Source organism: Lathyrus oleraceus, chromosome 3, assembly GCF_024323335.1.
Source record: "Lathyrus oleraceus cultivar Zhongwan6 chromosome 3, CAAS_Psat_ZW6_1.0, whole genome shotgun sequence".
In the NCBI taxonomy this organism is placed as follows: Eukaryota; Viridiplantae; Streptophyta; class Magnoliopsida; order Fabales; family Fabaceae; genus Lathyrus; species Lathyrus oleraceus.
Window position 1 is genome coordinate 461,443,537 of NC_066581.1, and position 2,707 is coordinate 461,446,243.

The 2,707-nt window shown below is 36.2% G+C and overlaps 1 long non-coding RNA gene across 1 annotated transcript; it reads left to right on the forward strand.

Moving 5' to 3' along the window:
- Positions 1–539: 539 nt before the first annotated feature.
- On the forward strand, positions 540–2,333 carry LOC127128175 (uncharacterized). The gene is made up of 3 exons (XR_007805745.1): positions 540–900; positions 1,429–1,736; positions 1,837–2,333. It is a non-coding gene; the product is annotated as an uncharacterized LOC127128175 (long non-coding RNA).
- The last annotated feature ends 374 nt before the right edge of the window (positions 2,334–2,707 follow it).

The window sequence follows — 2,707 nt, forward strand, 5'->3', positions numbered from 1 at the left end:
ATGGAAAACAAATACAGAATTAAAATTAGAATTAAAATTAGAATTACAATCAATTGTTCTAATTATTTTTTACTTAGGACTATTAATTCTAATTTAAAATTAAAATCCTAATTTTAATTAAATTCTAAAAATCTATTCTATTAATCAAACAAAAAAACTAATTATTCTAATTAATCAATCAATTACAAAATATCAACAAAATCAAACAAATGAAAATAAAAGAAATTAAAAAAAAAAGATGGGCCAGGTCTGGGGGTTATGGCCTCTGTACATGGGTTCCAATAGTGAAACCGCGCTTGGGCTTCATGGCCAACTCCCATGGAAAATTCTCTTTGGCCAGACGGGGTGCAAACTAGATTTAGAGTGATAGAAGTGAAAATCAATTTGGGCGCATGCAACTATGCCCAAGCGAATTTTTCCACGGAGAAATGGAATTCAGCACATGCTTAATGAGTCAACATTGCACGTGGGAAAATGACTTCGAGGATTTAAAAATGAAAATGATGTGCCATCTCAGAAGCTCCTCCTAACAACCTCAGGTCACCATCCACCGTGGGCCACCACGCTGGAAATTGCTTCCGGTGGTGGTGGACACCAAAATGAAGAACAAACACATCAACTGGATCCTCTCTTTCTCCTAATCCCAAATATCCAATTCAATTTTCCTGCTTCTTCCTCAAAACCACGAATCGATTTCGTTTCTTTCAAGAACCCTAGGATTAGAAATCAAAATTAAACTCTCAAGATTTGGATACAAGGCCCTAGAGGTTAGGGATATGATTCCCTTGGCCTCATTCTACATCATGGTATCAATAATGCCTCAAACGATTGCAAAAAATAAACTCACCTGCCGGAGAAGATTGTCGAGATCAGAGCAATGCCAGTGCTGAATAATCCTAGGTATGAATTCTTCTTCTTCTTGATTTGAGTCCCAAACTTCTTCTTCTTACTTTGAGAAAGAATCAGTGAGGGATGTGAGGTTTAGCTCAACCAATTTGAAACTTCAATGTGAATCTTCAATGTTCTTGGATTCTGAGCTTTGAGTGAGGATTGAGAGATTTAGCAGAGTGAAGTTTCCAACTAAATTTTGGGGCAATGAAAGCGTGATTATGAATGATGATGAAATGAAGGTTATATAGGAATGAGGCTCAGGGTTAATTATAATTGGCTCAATGAGTTAACTGATAACTTAGTTAGTTACTGAACTTGAACTCAGTTCATTAACAGTTAGAGTGAATGAGTGTCAATCTGTTAGTTGAATAGTGAAGTGAATTAGATTCTCTGTGATGCATCTGTTGGTTAGTTATAGTGAAACTCACTTAGCTATGTTAATTGAAACGTGTAGGATTGAATTAGTTATATAAGTCATATATTTTGTTGGAAGAATATACATGTGTATATATTTTTGAAGGTCTTTGAAAATTGCAGGATTAATGTTAATTTGCTGAGATTCCACTTGGTGTGTGCATGACTATGCATTTGGAAAGAGTACGTATGCTTTGGCTTTGTTTGTTGACTTGCCTTACTGCCTATTGATGTGAACCAATGACAATACTATGGGATTGAAGGTTGCAACTATTGTTGATGATTTGGACTGCTTGCTAACATTCCAAGCTTAAATTTCTACATGATGTGGATTTTGCTCAGATTCTGACTTGACGCAGGGTCATGGCTTGGTGCAACAAGTTTGTGGACATTGCATTGTTGTTGACTGCACTGCTTCATGGTTTTGTGAGGTATTTCAATAGGTTCACTCATTGCTTGACCTTGATGTGCATGTTCTGACTTGGTTCTAAAAGCATGCCTCATTTGGATTATGTTTCATGGGCTATGCAGGATGATGGTGAGCTTTGATGGACTGGTGCAGATCTGTTTTGGTATGGTTCTATAGTGGGTTTGTTTTGTGGTTATGCATGTGTGGATCATGGCTTTTGTTTCATGCTCCTTGCAATTTTGACTTGGTGATTCTCATGGTTTCATGTGTGCCACACCTTGTGCATTGCCTTGAGTTCTTTTTGCAGGTCACATGCATATGAAACATGGTGGTTGAACCAAAGTATGCAACATAACCTCAAGATGGGGTCTTGGATCATTATGTACAAAATGCAAGCATTCAAGGGTCAAGGATAAAATAATGGATATTAGGGATGAAAATAGGATTAGGGTTAGGAAAATTAGGGTCTTGGGGAATTGGGTTGACTTTAGTCAAAGTTGACCAAAAAGTCAAACGTTGACCAAAGTCAACATTTGGTCAAAATTGCCATTTCTTGTATTTTTTTTCATTTAATGGACACTTTTATGGTTTATGAATGGAAATTGATGCTCTTTTGACAGCTTGTATGGAATTTGAATGAATGTGATTTGATATTGAATTAATAAACTTGAAATTGTATGGACATTTAAATGAATGAATGGATGAATCATGAATAAACTTGAACATGAATTATAACTTGAATTGAATTAAAATATGCTTGAAATGGGTTTAATGATGAAAACATGGACACATATGAACCATACTAGCATGATCCAATGAATGCCAATTGGGCACGACCAAACGAATGGATGAAAAATACACAAACCAAGAATGCATCATTAACTTGAAATGACCAGATGAAATGGGCCTATGCAAGACATGAGCAAAACACTAGGTATGAAGGTGACCCGGATGAAAGACCATAATATGTACTTAGGCACAAACCAAGGGACA